This window comes from Bufo gargarizans, chromosome 1 (genome assembly GCF_014858855.1).
Source record: "Bufo gargarizans isolate SCDJY-AF-19 chromosome 1, ASM1485885v1, whole genome shotgun sequence".
In the NCBI taxonomy this organism is placed as follows: Eukaryota; Metazoa; Chordata; class Amphibia; order Anura; family Bufonidae; genus Bufo; species Bufo gargarizans.
The window spans coordinates 145,903,807-145,923,369 of NC_058080.1; the positions used below are offsets into that span (position 1 = coordinate 145,903,807).

The 19,563-nt window shown below is 42.9% G+C and overlaps 1 protein-coding gene across 2 annotated transcripts in view; it reads right to left on the bottom strand.

Moving 5' to 3' along the window:
* Positions 1-17,842, bottom strand: part of DLC1 (DLC1 Rho GTPase activating protein) — a 566,720-nt gene extending 548,878 nt beyond the window's left edge. The window contains exon 1 of one of the 2 annotated variants that reach the window (XM_044299494.1): positions 17,666-17,842. The gene's annotated coding sequence lies outside the window, so the exon portion shown is untranslated. Of the gene's footprint in view, positions 1-16,136; positions 16,469-17,665 lie in introns of those variants that run through there. The other variant, XM_044299500.1, reaches the window with a different exon arrangement.
* Between the last annotated feature and the right edge of the window lie 1,721 nt (positions 17,843-19,563).

Sequence of the window (19,563 nt, forward strand, 5' to 3'; positions counted from 1 at the left end):
CCTTGTTGGGAAACCCACTATCGAGAGACATGACCATGGCACATATTACCCTTATACCAAAAGAGGGGAAAGATCCCAAATGTTGCTCCAACTACAGGCCCATATCCCTCCTAAACATAGACCTCAAGCTCCTAGCCAAGATGTTAGTGAACCGACTAGCTACCCTTCTCCCCTCCCTCATTCATGGAGATCAGGTTGGCTTTATCCGCACAAGAGAGGGCAAGGATAACACGGCCAGAGTGATAAACTGTCATTTGTCAAGCCAAGAGACTTTCCTCCCCTTGCTTCTCCTTAGTACTGACGCGGAGAAAGCATTTGATAGGGTAAACTGGCAATATCTACGGCAGACTCTTCAGAGATATGACCTTCCTGATCCCTTCATTAAAGCAACTTTTGCTATGTATGAGCGAGCATCAGCGAGAGTACAAATAAATGGAAGCCTATCTGCCCCTTTCCTGATAAGCAATGGGACTAGGCAAGGTTGCCCCCTTTCACCCCTCCTATTTATATAGGCGCTAGAACCCCTTCTGGCCATTGTAAGGAGTGATGAGGAGATATCAGGTCTATGTTTGGGAGGCAGGGAGCAAAAAGTTGCTGCATTTGCGGATGATGTTCTCATAATGACAAACAACCCCAAAGCTTCCCTCCCACGTATTCAATATCACCTAAACTGCTTCAGCGCAGCTTCAGATTTCAAAATTAACGCGAGCAAATCCCTAGTCCTATGTGTAGGGGTGCCCCAATCTACAAAGAATCAGCTAATGGTAGGCTCACCATTTAATTGGTCCTCACCTACGATCACATATTTAGGAGTCAAACTTAGCCCCAATATTCAAGATCTCTTTTCCCTTAACTACACCCCCTTAAGAAAATCTATATTTGAAGCTATAGATAAACTGGCGCAATCTAACCCAACTCTCTCGTGGTTTGGTCGCAAAAACCTCCTCGCATCCCTGATTCTTCCACGCCTAACCTATTTACAACAGGTATTGCCCATCACGGTCCCCAGACACTTTTATGAGCAAATAGCCAAAAGTTTAGAGCCTTTATTTGGAACAACAAAAAAGCAAGGCTGTCGTACTCCTTGTTAACCAGACCCAGACATGAGGGAGGGATTGGCTTGCCAAATCCAGAAAACTATGGCAGGGCTATTCTTCTAGCCCGAGTAGTAGCATGGTTGCGGCCCCCCCCCCCCCATTCGCTCTTGGTAGAAGTGGAAGTAGATATTCTACAGAGGTCCCCCAGGGCTTTACTTCTTGGTTCTCAGGCGATTATCCCGAGTCAATTTGCCCATTACCCATTAATAAAAGCAGCATTAGAGGCCTGGAAATGGTTCTTGTCCTCGCACAGCTCGGTTCCCTTTCCATCCCCGCTTCTGACAGTAAAGGACATCATAGACACTGCTCCTTCTACTTTACGATCTGCTACCTCCCAAGAGCTCAAATCCACATCTCTACCAGTAATTGCTCTGACACTGCCTTCGGGTGAGTGGTTAGATCATCACTCGATGAAAGCCCTTCTAAACCCCCGCCCGTGCGATACCTTTACCATTATGTACCTCAGAGCATATTTAAAACAGCATATAAAGATAGGGGACCTGTACCGCCCCATAGGGTGGTTTGAGTCAATCATCTCTTCTCGCTCCCCTCCCAAGAAAATTATATCGATGATCCATGGTAGGATCCGCTCGCCACCCTTGCTCGCAAAACCATCATTCATCATGGGATGGGAGAGGGATCTTGATATTGTTATTCCGTATGGCCGGCTCCCTGATCTGCTGAGCTCTCCCCATGGGGCCTCTCGCTGCGTTCGGATTCAGGAGAATAATTATAAGATTCTCACCAGATGGTACAATACCCCTGATAAAACAGCCTTGTATTCCAATTCTGCTTCGGACGTATGCTGGAGGTGCCATGGGGAGAGAGGTACATTTCTACACATATGGTGGACCTGTCCTACTATTCACAAATGGTGGACGGAGATATTTGCACATTCAAACAAGATATGTGGGACCTCTATTCCACTCTCCCCGCAGCTGGCTCTGCTTTCTCTCCCCTCAACTGCTCATAGAGGGAAACTGCCTTATGTGTTTACACAAATGCTTATAGCGGCACGCCTCTTGCTCCCCAAACATTGGCTCCAATCCCACATTCCTACTGTAGAGGACTGGATTCAAAAATTAGACCAAATCCATAGGTTTGAAGAATTATCCTCTTGGGAAATGCGTGCTCACTGCACTTTCCAAAAGAAATGGGTACTCTGGTCGGATTTCAGGAATCCCCAGAAATGAACAAAAATTGATCACCTACCCCACACTACGACATCCTGTTACAGAATTTGGTGTCTAGCCTATACATTAACTGACTCTTCCTTGGGAAGTCCTTAGTCTAGCTGCAATGGGAGGTGGGTGCCAATGTAGTGAGTCAGTATGTCGTGCGTAGGATTGGTCCCCTCTCCCCCCTTTACGGTACACTGTACCCCATCTGTTTTTGAGCGAGACATACCTTAACAAAAACAAAGGTGTTTCCCGAAAGCCGGGTCGAGCTAGGTCGATGGTATCTAATAATGTGCTACCCACTCTCCAGTATAAGGCTGCTTCGACTGACAATGTAATGTTCATGGTTGTCTTGATCACGCAATCAGACCTAACGTGATACTATTATGTGGAATGTAATGTAATGTACTAGCCTTTGTCTATGACTCTGATACGGCCTGCGTGCCTCTACCTTGGTACCCTGTTACCCTTTGTTTCTTGTTGAAAAAACAATAAAACTTAAATAAAAAAAATATATATACTGATTAAGGGGTTTGATATACCTGCTTCCACCAAATATTGATTGAGGGGTGCGATATACCTGCTTCCACAAAATATTGATTAAGGGGTTTGATATACCTCCTTCCACCAAATATTGATTGAGGGCTGCGATATACCTGCTTCCACAAAATACTGATTAAGGGGTTCGATATACCTGTTTCCACCAAATATTGATTGAGGCCTGCGATATACCTGCTTCCACAAAATACTGATTAAGGGGTTTGATATACCTGCTTCCACAAAATACTGATTGAGGGCTGCGATATACCTGCTTCCACAAAATACGGATTAAGGGGTTTGATATACATGCTTCCACAAAATTGATTAAGGGGTTTGATATACCTGTTTCCACAAAATACAGATTAAGGGGTTCAATATACCTGTTTCAACCAAATATTGATTGAGGCCTGCGATATACCTGCTTCCACAAAATACCGATTAAGGGGTTTGATATACCTGTTTCCACAAAATACAGATTAAGGGGTTCGATATACCTGTTTCAACCAAATATTGATTGAGGCCTGCAATATACCTGCTTCCACAAATACTGTTCTTCTCTAGGGACTTAGGCACAGGGTAATTTTAAAAAAGACAGGCAGAAGAAGAGGCAGGCCATTCTGCATAGGTGGTAGGGGTCGGGCAGGTGCACCAGGCGGAGCCTAAGTGGGAAGTTGGAGAAGGCACGTGCGATTACTTCAAAGGGTGCACCAGAGTTGGTTGAGTGGCTCACTCACCCTTCCCCTTCTGCACCATCCTCATTCTCTGTATCTGCACCCTCCTCACTCTCTGCTTTGTGCACCCCAAATACACCACCACCACCATAGCCCCTCCACTCGAGTCAGGGAATTATTTTCCCACCAATTCCCAGACCTTACCGATGCACAGCCATTCTTGACATCGGATGAGGAGGTAGTAACGGCAGCTACCCGGTCTGACGACAGTACCAAAATCAGCCCAGGGAGGGAGGTCCCCACTGTTGCTGCTTACTCCAAGATCTCAAAAGTCAGTGGTGGTGAAGGTGACTATGATGACGTGTCAATGGACGTCACGTGGGTGCCCACAAGAGAGGAAGAGGAGGGGAGTTCAGAAGGAGAGATGGAGCAGCAGAGAGGGAGGAGAAGATTGAGAAGCAGGCAGAGCTCACAGGGCACAGGAGACAAAAAGCAGACTGCAAATGTATCTGGAGCAAGCCATCCACCATGCACGGTCACTTCTGGCGCTCTCAGGACGCAGACACATGGATCCGCAGTGTGGGCTTTTTTTTAAGTGTCAGCTGCTGACAATAGTGTTGCCATCTGCAGCCTGTGCTGTCAACGCATAAGTCACGGTAAGCCTAACACTCACCAAGGGACGACCGCCTTAAAGGGCTTCTGTCACCCCACTAAACTGATTTTTTTTTGTCTACTTATAATCCCTATCCTGCGATATTGCTATACCTTATGTTATTAATAATTTTCGTTCAGTAGATTTAGCAAAAAACGTACTTTTATGATATGCTAATTACCTTTCTACCAGCAAGTAGGGTGTCTACTTGCTGGTAGCAGCCGCAGAAAACCGCCCCCTCCTCTTGTTGATTGACAGGGCCAGCCGCGATCTCCTCCTCCGGCTCGCCTCCTCAGCACTCCCTCAGTGCGCCTGCGCCGATGACGTCTTCTCTTTCGGTGACGTCATCGGTGCAGGCGCACTGAGGGAGTGCTGAGGAGGCGAGCCTCCTTATCTCAGAGCGCCTGCTCCGAATCATCACAGGCGCGCGATTTTTGAAATGCTGACAGGGCCAGCCGGAGGAGGAGATCGCGGCTGGCCCTGTCAATCAACAAGAGGAGGGGGCGGTTTTCTGCAGCTGCTGCCAGCAAGTAGACACCCTACTTGCTGGTAGAAAGGTAATTAGCATATCATAAAAGTACTTTTTTTACAAAATCTACTGAACGAAAATTATTAATAACATAAGGTATAGCAATATCGCAGGAGAGGGATTATAAGTACACAAAAAAAAAAAAATCAGTTTAGTGGGGTGACAGAAGCCCTTTAAGAAGGCACCTCCTATCACGAGGCCAGTGGGAGCAACGCAGTCAGAACTCACAAAGCCACAATCCCGACACTCCACATGCCTGCCAATCTGCTGAGCGCACTGAAACAGGGTAAAATGACACAAGTGCCATGCATGGCACACGTCCTGAACTTAGTCGTGCAGCGATTCGTTGCCAAATACCCCTGGGTCCAGGATGTCTTGCGGCAGGCCAGGAAAATCTCTGGCCATTTTAGAAGATCTTACATGGCCATGGCTCGACTTGATGTTCAGTGGCGACACCACTTCCTGTCAGATGTCTGATTTGTGACAGCTTGACGTGCTGGAACTCCTCCACTTTGTATATGCTTGATAGGCTGCTCCAACAGCAATGTGCCGTTAATGACTTACTGTGTGAACTCTGCAACAGGACAGGTTCTGGGGAGCTTGGTTTCTTTTCACTGCGCCAGGGGCTGCTTATGCGCGGAGCATGCAGACTTCTGCGGCCATTTGATGAGATCACCAAACTGGCAGGGGCGCCATCAGTGACATCGTACCTTATGCCTTCTTTATGGAGCGTGCATTGTGTCATGTCATTGATCAAGCTATCGAGGAGCAGGAGCAGAAAGATGAGAAAGTCGCAATGCTGAATGAATTCCCAGGAGGGCTACTCCATCTGAGACAAGTCAGTGGGAGTCTGAAGAGGAATCAGAGAAGGATGGTGGCTGGGGGGAGGAGGAGCAAGAAGAACAGGCTTTAAGGGGGACTTTAAACATTTCAGGGATCCCTGGTGTTGTCCCTGGCTGGGAGAGGAGACCGAGGATGACATTCTCCTGGGCGATGAGCAGGAGCCAGGGCGCTCCACTGCTTCTAATTAAGTGCAAATGGGGGCCTTCATGCTCCAGTGTTTGAAGAGCATAAAAAGCATAAAAGGCAAGGACCAGTACTGGGTGGCAACGTACTTAGACCCCCGGTACAAACATAAAATGGCAGACATGTTACTAACATCAGGTTAACGGGCGATGTAGAGGCTCTGAGAAGCAAGGAACCCCTTGACTACTGGGTGTGCAGGCTTGACCTGTGGCCAGAGCTGGCACAATTTTCTAGTGGAACGCTTGACTTGCCCCTCGTCGAGTGTCCTGTCCGAAAGCGCACTCGCCTGGCTTACGACAGTGTGGACCACCTCACATTTCTAAAAACGAATGATGAATGGATCTCGGAGGAATTCAACACCTGTGATGACCACATGTAATTGAATTTCCTCATGCCAGCCCACACATATCCACCACCACCCAGAACAAAGAATGGTCCTTGTCTTATGTATATACAGCGGCATAAAAAGGCATTTTCTGTCAGGTAAATGCCTTATTTTTGGGGCCTATACTGGCCTACAGTAAAATTTGTATCCAGTGACTGCCTAATGTACCTCCAGTCACATAATCACAAGTTCTTGTCTGTCAGGTGAATGCCTAATTTCTGGGGCCTGTACTGTCCGACAGTAAAATTTGTATCCAGTGACCGCCTAATGTACCTCCAAGCCACATAATCACAAGTTCTTTTCTGTCAGGTGAATACCAAATTTTTGGGGCCAATACTCCAGTGGCCTACAGTAAAATTTTTATCTAGTAACCGGCTAATGTACCTCAGGCCACATAATCACAAGTTATTTTCTGTCAGGTGAATACCTAATTTTTGTGGCCTGTACTTCCGTGGCCTAAAATAAATATTTTCTAGGCTCCAGCAGGGAACATTTTTGAGAGTTTCCCTTTAAGAAGCATAATAATGGCCCCTGATTAAAATACATATTTTTTGTGGGAATTTTTGCCAATGATCACCCTCTGGTATGTCACTGTCCATGTTGTGGGACTATTTGTGCACAAGGTTTTTAAGGTTCGCCTGCTATTAAAGTCAATAGGGCCTGCCGCGAATGCGCGGTTCGCGAACATTTGATGTTTGTCTATCACTAGTGATCACCACAAGAATAGTCGCTGACAGAAGGCAAGGAGGAGGCAGAACATGCAGAAGTGATGCCTTGAGTGCAAATACATACTTAGGGCTCACGCACAAGACCATATTCTGTATTTTGCGGAAGGGAACAGCTGGCCTCTAATAGAACAGTCCTATCCTCGTCCATAATTCTGACAATAATAGGACATGTTATAATTTTTTGTGAAATGGACAGACGGAAACGGAATGCACACAGAGTAACTTCTGTTGTTTTTTTTTGCGGCCCGTTGAAATGAATGGTTCATCATGCGATCCGCAAAAAAACGGAAGGAACACGGAGAGAAAATACGTTTGTGTGCATGAGCCCTTATTGTGAGACTCAGATAATACTGAAAAGTAGAGTAATATAGATTAAAGGCTCATGCACATGATCCCCCCAAAAAAGATAACGTCCGTATTTATTCCGCATTTTGCAGAACGGAACAGCTGGCCCCTAATAGAACAGTCCTATCCTTGTCAGTAATGCGGACAATAAAAGGACATGTTCTTTTTTTTTTTTGCAGAACGGACATGCACACATTAGTTTTTTTTTGTTTTTTTGCAGCCCCATTGAAGTGAATGTTTCCGCATATGAGCCACAAAAAACAAACAAAAAAAAAACTTGAGTGGACACAAACAAAAAATAGGTTAATGTACATGAGCCCTAAATCCTAAATGTAATTTTGTATGATTAATGAGAATGGCAATATATTTTAGATACATGTAAGGGCACCTCTTTAATACTGTATGCAGAAAATTAATAAAAACACCTTACACAATCATAAATGTATATTAAACTGTTCATAGACACTGTCTCCCACACTCTTCATCTTTCAATGGAGTCACTTGTCTATGTGCACTGCACTTAGTAATGGAAGTTTTAAAAGTTTATTCTGTATATTGGCAAAAGTTCTTTGGAGGAAATGTAAGAGCTCTGCTCTCTACAATTCTGGCTTTGGATGTCACAAAGTTAGGGCTGTGTGATTTTTTTTTTTTAGCTTATTTCTGCAAACATCTTGTGACATTTTAGCATTTTTACACCATTATCTCCAGTTTTTAAAAATGGGTGGAAAAGTGGGCATGGTTGGGCTTGTTTGACACTTACGTTTTCCGATCTGGTAGGCTGTTCTGGCTGGGGAACCGGCAATGCCAGACACTGTCAATCTTACGGTCAATCTTACTCCAATAGAGGGGTGGTGTAGAAAGAGGAGTAACATCTCAAGACAGAAGCGTCACTTACAGAGGCTCCAAATATATAAAACGTGGTGAAACATTTAAAACATTTGGTACAAATTAAAGCAACGCAGACTCCTTTAAAACTGGCTTTTCATGAAAATTTTCCCCTGACTTCTCATACATTCCCATAAAACAATCTACCTAGTGAAATCCTCAATGATTAGGTGACAGACCTAATCAGCAGAGGTGAGTTTCGGAGTCATACACAAAAAAATTTTTGTACTGAGAACAAATTACAGGAAACATATTGTACATTCAAGTTTATCTCTGGAATTCGGGACCTCCACCAATGTGACCTTCTGACATAACAAAAATACCACTTTAAGCAGTTTGTGTTCATCTATTACTACTATAACATGACAGCCTGAGACATCGTATGAACTTAAAACTGATACTGCAACCATTACATGTCAGACATGCCAGACACAGAAGAGAGTTTAAGGTACAGCTCGAGTGTCCTTTACTAAGTAACGCAAGCAAAACGTGGAGGCAATTAAAGGATTTCATCATCTCTCTTGTCGCCAGGGAGGGATCTGCTGCTGAGTAATTAAGAAACAATCCAGCTCCATAAAGTCTAAAGATGAGCAGAGTATTTCACCAGATTTCGATAGTTAACTATTGTACAGCCACACTATTTTTTTTTAATAATGTTTCAAAAGTATGTGTTAGGTTGGATTTGTAAACATAGTATGAAGCTCTCCATACACAAGAATGGTCATCCACCTCACAGTTATGTCTGCCAGCGCCCCCAACTATGTATGCGGATCTGGACTGGCCACATGTGCATGTCTATTTGCAATAAGCTGCTGCAGACACCACTGGTAGTGGCAAAGAATCAGGTTATACTGTCTTTAAATCTAACATGCCCAATCCATACATCCCCTGATGCCTGAACTTGGGTTGCTCCCGTATACAAAAAGTAGCCTAGCAATCCTGATGAAATCATTATATAATATTGAATTGCGGCACTCAGATTGTTCATTTGCACGTATTGGTAATTTATTGATACAAAGGTCATGATCCAGTTACATAATTAATCACAGGTAATGATAGAAACCACTCTTTTGGTATTGACGGTGACCAGACATTTCGGTCCTCGCGGACCTTCTTCAGCGGTCAATTTGTCTGTCTTGGTAGTGGGAATTATTGACGGACTGGATCACTGGACCTGCCTACAACATGGGGCCACTTTTAGGTTTATTTCCACGGCCAGTTTAAGCTCCCAGTCCGCTTCTGTCTAAATAACAGGCTAAATCCTAGAGAATGTGTCACTAGGACTCATGGAGAATTACAAAAGGGAAATTCTTAGTCTCTTAGTGCATCAAATAGATCCCCTGAAGTACAAGGGTCTTTCCTGGTGACAGCTTCTTTTTATCATGATCACTATTTTGGTTATATGAAGTGGAGTACTGTGTATACAATTCTGGGGTTCTGTAAATAAGGCAGAACAGGCATGGGATTCAGCCAGTTCCCTCCAGTTCTCCAGATCCGGTTGTTAAAATTACAACTGGATCAGAGAACCGTGTTACCGACTGAGTCCCGATCCGGTGCTCTGGCGGCGGCAGAGCAGCTGGAGATGTTCACTTCCATTGCTTTGTACACCACTGATAGTTTAGCTCCTTAGTTGGGTGGTACAGGTATGTGTGTGTAGTGTATATATGGTGTATTTATGTATGTGTACCATGTATATGGTGTATTTGTGTATGTGTGTTGCATGTATATGGTGTACATATATGTAAATATGTGCCGTGACGCCACGTGTCCACCATTGAGTAGGGAACCTGTTATTAAAAATTTGAATCTCACCCCTGAGGCAGACATATCAGAGTTGGAGAGGGTTCAGAGGAGGGCAACTAAAGTAATAACTGGAATGGGAGGACTACACTCCCCAGAAAGATTATCAAAATTAGGGTTATTCACTGAGGGGAGATCTAATTACTATGTATAAATATATCAGGGGTCAGTACAGAGATCTCTCGCATCATCTATTTATCCCCAGGACTGTGACTGTGACGAGGGGACATCCTCTGCGTCTGGAGGAAAGAAGGTTTGTACACAAACATAGAAGAGGATTCTTTACGGTAAGAGCAGTGAGACTATGGAACTCTCTGCCTGAGGAGGTGGTGATGGTGAGTACAATAACGGAATTCAAGAGGGGCCTGGATGTATTTCTGGAGTGTAATAATATTACAGGTTATAGCTACTAGAGATGGGTTCGTTGATCCAGGGAGTTATTCTGATTGCCTGATTGGAGTCGGGAAGGAATTTTTCCCTTAAAATGAGGGAAATGGCTTCTACCTCACAGTTTGTTTGTTTTTGCCTTCCTCTGGATCAACTTGCAGAATAACAGGCTGAACTGGATGGACAGATGTCTTTTTTCAGCCTTTTAAACTATTTTACTATGTTACTAAGTGCTAAACAAATGGGATCTCCAATCCTGTGTGGTACCATTACTGCCAATTTCAGCTTGACTCCTGTGGGCAATCGCCGGACCATGTGCCTTGGGCTATCATAAGGAATGTTGCAGTGTGTAGGCTACCTCCAGTCTCAAATATATTTTTTGTTCAATGTATCACAACAACGCATGGACACAGTGGGGAGATGTAGAATGTTTTTAACCACTTCAACCCCGCTAGCTGAAACCCTCTTAATGACCAGGCCACTTTTTACACTTCTGCACTACACTCCTTTCACCGTTTATTGCTCGGTCATGCAACTTACCACCCAAATGAATTTTACCTCCTTTTCTTCTCACTAATAAAGCTTTCATTTGGTGGTATTTAATTGCTGCTGACATTTTTACTTTTTTTGTTATTAATCGAAATTTAACGATTTTTTTGCAAAAAAATAACATTTTTCACTTTCAGTTGTAAAATTTTGCAAAAAAACCGACATCCATATATAAATTTTTCGCTAAATTTATTGTTCTACATGTCTTTGATTAAAAAAAAATGTTTGGGTAAAAAAAAAAAATGGTTTGGGTAAAAGTTATAGCGTTTACAAACTATGGTAGAAAAATGTGAATTTCCACTTTTTGAAACAGCTCTGACTTTCTGAGCACCTGTCATGTTTCCTGAGGTTCTACAATGCCCAGACAGTACAAACACCCCACAAATGACCCCATTTCGGAAAGTAGACACCCTAAGGTATTCACTGATGGGCATAGTGAGTTCATAGAACTTTTTATTTTTTGTCACAAGTTAGTGGAAAATGATGATTTATTTTTTATTTTATTTTTTTCTTACAAAGTCTCATATTCCACTAACTTGTGACAAAAAATAAAAAATTCTAGGAACTCGCCATGCCCCTCACGGAATACCCTGAGGTGTCTTCTTTCCAAAATGGGGTCACTTGTGGGGTAGTTATACTGCCCTGGCATTCTAGGGGCCCTAATGTGTGGTAAGTAGTTTGAAATCAAAATGTGTAAAAAATGACCTGTAAAATCCGAAAGGTGCTCTTTGGAATGTGTGCCCCTTTGTCCACCTAGGCGGCAAAAAAGTGTCACACATGTGGTATCGCCGTACTCAGGAGAAGTTGGGGAATGTGTTTTGGGGTGTCATTTTACATATACCCATGCTGAGTGAGATAAATATATTGGTCAAATGCCAACTTTGTATAAAAAAATGGGAAAAGTTGTCTTTTGCCAAGATATTTCTCTCACCCAGCATGGGTATATGTAAAATGACACCCCAAAACACATTCCCCAACTTCTCCTGAGTACGGCGATACCAGATGTGTGACACTTTTTTGCCGCCTAGGTGGGCAAAGGGGCACACATTCCAAAGAGCACCTTTCGGATTTCACCGGTCATTTTTTACAGATTTTGATTGCAAACTACTTCTCATGCATATGGGCCCCTATAATGCCAGGGCAGTATAACTACCCCACAAGTGACCCCATTATGGAAAGAAGACACCCCAGGATGTTCCGTGAGGGGCATGGCGAGTTCCTAGAATTTTTTATTTTTTGTCACAAGTTAGTGGAATATGAGACTTTGTAAGAAAAAGAAAAAAAAAAATAATTCATCATTTTCCGCTAACTTTTGACAAAAAATTAAAAATTCTTGGAACTCGCCATGCCCCTCATGGAATACCTTGGGGTGTCTTCTTTCCAAAATGGGGTCACTTGTGGGGTAGTTATACTGCCCTGGCATTCTAGGGGCCCTAATGTGTGGTAAGTAGTTTGAAATCAAAATGTGTAAAAAATGACCTGTAAAATCCGAAAGGTGCTCTTTGGAATGTGTGCCCCTTTGTCCACCTAGGCGGCAAAAAAGTGTCACACATGTGGTATCGCCGTACTCAGGAGAAGTTGGGGAATGTGTTTTGGGGTGTCATTTTACATATACCCATGCTGGGTGAGAGAAATATCTTGGCAAAAGACAACTTTTCCCATTTTTTTATACAAAGTTGGCATTTGACCAATATATTTATCTCACTCAGCATGGGTATATGTAAAATGACACCCCAAAACACATTCCCCAACTTCTTTTGAGTACGGCGATACTACATGTGTGACACTTTTTTGCAGCCTAGATGCGCAAAGGGGCCCAAATTCCCATTTTTAGACATTTGGATCCCAGACTTCTTCTCACGCTTTCGGGCCCATAAAAAGCCAGGGCAGTATAAATACCCCACATGTGACCCCATTTTGGAAAGAAGACACCCCAAGGTATTCAATGAGGGGCATGGCGAGTTCATAGAATTTTTTTTTTTGGGCACAAGTTAGCGGAAATTGATTTTTTCTTAGTTTTTTCTCACAAAGTCTCCCTTTCCGCTAACTTGGGACAAAAATTTTAATCTTTCATGGACTCAATATGCCCCTCACGGAATACCTTGGGGTGTCTTCTTTCCGAAATGGGGTCACATGTGGGGTATTTATACTGCCCTGGCATTTTAGGGGCCCTAAAGCGTGAGAAGAAGTCTGGAATATAAATGTCTAAAAAATTTTACGCATTTGGATTCCGTGAGGGGTATGGTGAGTTCATGTGAAATTTTATTTTTTGACACAAGGGAATATGAGACTTTGTAAGAAAAAAAAAAAAACTATTTCCGCTAACTTGGGCCAAAAAAATGTCTGAATGGAGCCTTACAGGGGGGTGATCAATGACAGGGGGGTGATCAATGACAGGGGGTGATCAGGGAGTGTATATGAGGTGATCACCCCCCTGTCATTGATCACCCCCCTGTAAGGCTCCATTCAGACGTCCGTACGTGTTTTGCGGATCCGATCCATGTATCCGTGGATCCGTAAAAATCATACGGACGTCTGAATGGAGCCTTACAGGGGGGTGATCAATGACAGGGGGGTGATCAATGACAGGGGGTGATCAGGGAGTGTATATGAGGTGATCATCCCCCTGTAAGGCTCCATTCAGACGTCCATATGTGTTTTGCGGATCCGATCCATGTATCCGTGGATCCGTAAAAATCATACGGACATCTGAATGGAGCCTTACAGGGGGGTGATCAATGACGGGGGTGATCAAGGAGTCTATATGGGTGATTACCCCTCTGTCATTGATCACCCCCCTGTAAGGCTCCATTCAGACGTCCGTATGCGTTTTGCGGATCCGATCCATGTATCCGTGGATCCGTAAAAATCATACGGACGTCTGAATGGAGCCTTACAGGGGGCTGATCAATGACGGGGGTAATCAGGGAGTGTATATGGGTGATCACCCCTCTGTCATTGATCACCCCCCTGTAAGGCTCATTCAGACGTCCGTATGCGTTTTGCGGATCCGATCCATGTATCTGTGGATCCGTAAAAATCATACGGACGTCTGAATGGAGCCTTACAGGGGGTGATCAATAACGGGGGTGATCAGGGAGTCTATATGGGTGATCACCCCTCTGTCATTGATCACCCCCTGTAAGGCTCCATTCAGACGTCCGTATGCGTTTTGCGGATCTGATCCATGTATCCGTGGATCCGTAAAAATCATACGGACCTCTGAATGGAGCCTTACAGGGGGGTGATCAATGACAGGGGGGTGATCAATGACAGGGGGGTGATCAGGGAGTCTATATGGGGTGATCAGGGGTGATCAGTGGTTCATAAAGGGTTAATAAGTGACAGGGGGGGGTGTAGTGTAGTGTGGTGTTTGGTGCTACTTTACAGAGCTGCCTATGTCCTCTGGTGATCGATCCAAACAAAAGGGACCACCAGAAGACCAGGTAGCAGGTATATTAGACGCTGTTATCAAAACAGCGTCTAATATACCTGTTAGGGGTTAAAAAAATCACATCTCCAGCCTGCCAGCGAACGATCGCCGCTGGCAGGCTGGAGATCCCCTCGCATACCTTCCGTTCCTGTGAGCGCGCGCGCCTGTGTGCGCGCGTTCACAGGAAATCTCGGCTATCGCGAGATGACGCACGGATGCGTCCAGGAGGAATGAATCAACCACCTTCCGGACGCATCCGTGCGTTAGGCGGTCCGGAGGTGGTTAAAGGGATCCTGGGATTTTGATGTTGATGGACTATCCTCAGCATAGGTCAACAAAATCTGATTGGCTGGGCTATGACTCGCGCCACTCCCGCCAATCAGCTGTATGAAGAAGATGCTGTGCTCCATGAGCGCTTAGGCCTCTTCTGAGGCCATGTGATGTCACGTTCTTCGGTCACATGGCCTAGGCGCAGCTCAGTCCCTTCAAGTGAATGGAGCTGAGCTGCAATACCAAGCACAGCCATAATACAATGGACAGCACAGTTCTTGGTGAGCTGTGAGGAGGCCGTGGCGCTCACCAGAGCTCTGGTGAGTGCCACACCTTCCTCATATAGTTGGACCTGTGGGCGTGATGTGAGTCGGACCTCCACCAATCTCATATTGCTGACCTATCCTGAGGACAGACCATCCATATGAAAATCCCAGAGTAAATGTAGCTGAAATCTACATCAGCAACTCACACACACAGAAGTTTATTCCAGTACACTTTTTACTTAGACTGGCATAGGATACGCCAGTCTTGGGAAATCCCCCCCTTCCATTTGGTCCTGAAGATCTGCTCTCAGAGACAGAATTCATGAGAACCTCTACTACAAAGAATGATCTCATCATGCGCTTGTTTCACATAACTCATTTAGAAAAACCCTGAGACCCTGGGTGTTCTCGAGTATGTTCTTTGTCTTTCTGCTATAGAAAACTATGGAATGTATGGACAACTTATGAGTCAAGTAGCGACATACAGTATGTTGTGTGAATCATTTTTTACTATTTGCTTTGGAATGATATTGATTAGATTGCTGATTCATAAAAGTGCACAATTTATTAGATCCCACTGTAGAATACAGGACGTTTTGTCGGTAGATGTGAAAAGTCAGTGTACTATTAAACTTTCACATGGAAACTCCTTGTCAGGGTGTTGAACATTGTCAGACTGTGTATGGACACATGCCCAACTGGTAACACCTGGTAACACCCAGTTGTCCATTTTTTTCCCGCATCTCTTTGTCCACCTTGCTTGGGTGGACACACATGCTCAGCTGTGATAGGGAGACAACAGAAAACACCCCCTGAGGAGTTATAGCAGAAAGGACACACCCCTACATTTTCTAAGAATGTACACATATGCTAAACGTTTAACAATGGCAAACAGTATTTTTACTTCCTGACAAACTGTGTTTAGGGTGAGGCTGTACCCATGTTCAAATCACATTACATCTCGTCTATGAATAGAAACACCTTACATCCATCTCATATACATTTATAGATAAGCAGAATGTTATACATTATAGTAACCATCTAACTGAAGAACATGTAAGCTCTTATAGCCAGCACCTCCTCGCTTTTGTCATGCTAATCAGTGTTTCCATGTCATTTTGTAAGTTTGCTGCTAGATCAGTAGTTCTATTATTATATAAAATTACTGATATTTTCCCATGTATGCTCCTCTGACTATTATTCATCAACCTATATTAATCTCCACATATTTTAAAATAATACAAGAGAATATATATATATATATATATATATATATATATATATAGTGTGTATATAGGCAGATAGATATATACAGTAGATATAGTAATTTTAGCATTGCAGACTTTCTGAAGTAACACTCTGAGCTTTCCTGGAAGGTGTAGGCAACATTCTTACCTATTCATGACCAGCAGTTGGTATGTACATGCTGCTGCCATAGGTTGCTGTTAGGCTTGCAAACAGATTCCTTCTGATGCTGTAAACAGCCCCTCTCGCTGGCAGGAACATACAATCATTTACAAATCTGTTGAAAAAAGTTTCCCCCAAAAAACTTCTACAGTCTTCTAAAGTCAGAAAGGGGTCGTGTAAAAGGGCCTCTCGAGAAGCAGGCCTGGATTACAAGAAAAGTATTTCCTGCCTTGAAGAAATATGCATGTATGAAAAGAACGGGTAAGATGGAAAAACTAGAAACTAAAAATGGAATCTGTGAAAAGAAAATAAGAAGAGGAAAAATCTTCACTGCTGAGTCCAGAGGTTTGATTTAGGAGACTGTGGTGCTCACGCCTACGAGTCTGACACAGCTTCAACAGAAAAAAAATATCTCCCAGTATTTCTGCCGTCCACTGCTTTATTAAACAGATATAACACAATGACCTAGTGTGATGAGAATGCAACTCACACTGTAGAAATATTCAGCATGTATTATCTATCTATCTATCGTTCTATTGTATCTATCTATCTATCTATCGTGTCTGTCTATCTATCCATCTATCTAGTTCTACGTTTATATGCATATATAATTGTCATGGTAGCTTGCACCTGCTATTTACCTGGAGGTGCTGGTTCATTCTTTGATTATATCTATCTATCTATCTATCTATCTATCTATCTATCATCTCACTCTATTATCTACTATCTATCTATCTATCTATCTATCATCTCACTCTATTATCTACTATCTATCTATCTATCTATCTATCAATTATCTCTCTCTATTATCTACCTTCTATCTATCTATCTATCTATCTATCTATCTATCTCTCATAGAAAAAAGAGATATAATGAGCAGCACCGCAGTATTTTTGTGGAGATGGAGTGCCAGCGGCTAAAGAGGCGATCCACCAACTATACAAAACAAAATAGAAGAAAATCCACGGCACCTCCAAAAAATTAGCGTTTATTCACCAGAAAGCCATCTCTATCTTATATATATATATATATATAATTTTCATATCTATCTATTATCGCTCTATTATCTACCTTCTATCTATCTATCTATCTATCTATCTATTATCGCTCTATTATCTACCTTCTATCTATCTATCTATCTATCTATCTATCTATCTATTTTTCTCATATCTATATAGCTATCATTTTCATATCTATCTACCTATTATCTCTCTCTGTATATTATCTGCTATCTATCTATACACATACAGACTTATTTGAGCTGAAAGTGTCATTTAACAGTAGATCACCATACTGATTGTCCGCCCCTGTAAAAGGGCACTCACTAAGTTCATCTAGGAAATTTACCAACAGTCCTACTGAATGTAATACCAGAGATAAACTGTGATTTATCAAATGAAATACTAAGCTTTGCAATATTAACAAACTTAGTTCTTCTACTTAGTCCACTAATGTACTGTACACACAAAGGCTAAATTATAATAAAAGTCATTTAACGTATTGGCATATATCTTTACCTTTTGTATTAGGTTGTACGGGTCTTGAACACACTAACTCTGGCCACTATCTTCATAAAGGTCCCATAAGAATTGTGCTGACATCTTCCCAGTCACGTAATATGTGCTGGAAGTTTACAGGATAGCCTCTCTGTCTTCAGGCTTTGTAGAACTGTCAAGCATTATTTTTCCCCCCTTCTGTCTCCGTAGAATGACTTCCTTTTGACTGCTCTGGTCTAGGCTGAGAACTTGGATCCTCATTTGGTTTTGATTAAATCCAGACAGGCTGCTTAGAGGTTCAGATGTAAGCAAAAAAAAAAAAAAGACATGGCACGTAGAAATATAACCACCGGATTGATTCGATAATTACTGTAGCAAAATCTGGTATCTGCTAGACTGATAATATAATAAACTTATTTCTTCGGTGTGTAAATTGGCAAAGTTCTTGTTCAAATTCAGATTTGTTGGTTTGCTGCTGATCCAAGCAAATTTTAAAGGGCAAGTTTATTTTTCCGTAATGCATTATTAACATCCTCTATTACAGTATATAATCAGATTCTATATGAAGATACAGGGGTTCTCAAAGAAACTTTTTTGCTTTTATAACCTGTCAATTAGACAGGTTATAAATGCTGGGACCTACAGTGCGAAAGAGAAGCCCTGTTTATAGCTAAAGAGCAGGAGGAGCATGTGCTGTTCCTCTCCATAGATTTGAATTGGAGCTTAGGTCTTGCATTTTGTGCCATGGGAAAAAGGCAGTGAAGTTGCCATCTGTGAACATAACCTTAAAGGGAGTCTGTCAGCACATTTACCCCTTTTTAACAGTTCCCATAACAGTTCCCTACGCGATGACTTCCTTGGTCGGGGCACGCGAATAAGCTACTGCGATGCTGTGCCAGCAATGGGCATCACAGTGCGCATGCCCCGGCCAAGGAAGTCATCGCGTAGGAGCGGGATCTCGCTGAGGGGGAGAGAAAACAGATGGGCGGGCAAAGGAAGAGGCTGGGCGGGGATAAGAGCCGAAGAGGCAGAGCTGCCTGGGCACCAACGCGGTGGATGCCGCCCTGGGCACTTGCGAGCTCTCATTTACATATGCATCAAAGTTCGTTTTTGGCAGTTTTAAAAGTCCACCAAAGCATATAAAGGTACCGTTTTAATCATCTGTGTTGCGGCTAAAGCGCTATGGGAACTGTTAAAAAGGGGTAAATGTGCTGACAGACTCCCTTTAAAGTTTTATTTGGTTAAAAAGGACAGAAATGTAATAAAGTGTGCACGAAAAATTAGAGATGAGCAAATAGATTTTATATTAATCAGTTTTGTTACAAATTTCACAAAATTGCATCCGTCAGACAGATATATCAACAGATATTTTTTATTAGTTTTGGAAGAATCACTTAAAAATGGCAACCAGCATCATTTTACTGTGAATATTGGCAGGGAAAACTATGAAGAAAGGAAGAAGATGGAAGATCCCATAAAAATGGGAGGAAGTGGGGAAGCAGCTTGCCCTAATTGGCAAAGAGTCTGATAAATAGCCTGGATCAGCCAATCATGGGCAGAAATGAGGAAGGTCCTTTGCTGAGAACATCATTTCTGTGTTCAACTTCTGGAAGGTTGTGTTAGTGTTTGACAAAAAGCTACTAGAGCCACAAGCAATTAATGTAGTGTGATAGGGACACTATATGAAGAGAACAGGGAGAGAATAGGGAGATATGATTGGGTAGATTTGAAGGAATTTGATCAGGGAGAACTTTAGGAGAAGCTTTGATCGAGTGAGGAGCAGGTCACCCAGTTGTGTGCTGTCAGCTAGTTCTGTATTACAAAACTTCCTGCATAAGAACATCTGGATATGAACGAACAGATGAGCATTTGCCCATGTTTTTGTTCTTCTAAAAGCCATTAGTGCATTATACCGGTGT